The sequence below is a fragment of the Condylura cristata genome, unplaced genomic scaffold, assembly GCF_000260355.1.
Source record: "Condylura cristata isolate star-nosed mole 26May11 unplaced genomic scaffold, ConCri1.0 scaffold00039, whole genome shotgun sequence".
Lineage (NCBI taxonomy): Eukaryota > Metazoa > Chordata > Mammalia > Eulipotyphla > Talpidae > Condylura > Condylura cristata.
This window is the reverse complement of record NW_004567140.1, coordinates 3,749,028-3,749,333: the sequence shown is the minus strand read 5'-3', so window position 1 is coordinate 3,749,333 and position 306 is coordinate 3,749,028.

The following is a 306-nucleotide window of genomic DNA, read 5'->3' as shown; positions in this document are numbered from 1 at the left end:
CTCTCGCCGCCCCTGAGCTTCTGGCCTGTACCCCAGTTCTGTATGTACAAATAAATAAATCTTTAAAAAAAAAATTAAAAAAAAAAACTATTAAAAAAAATTATTGATACTTCAGTGATTAGATGGGGAGAAAAAAGAAGCCGTAAAAAACCACAAAAAGGTCCAAAGATATTTGAATCTGAAAATTCCCACGTGGGAGGTGGGAGAATCTGTTCTCCAGCTTCCAGACTGAACGCACAATGGATGTCAGTGGCAATTTCGAGAGCAGGTGGTTTCCTGAATGTTAATGCATTTGTTAAAAGGAAA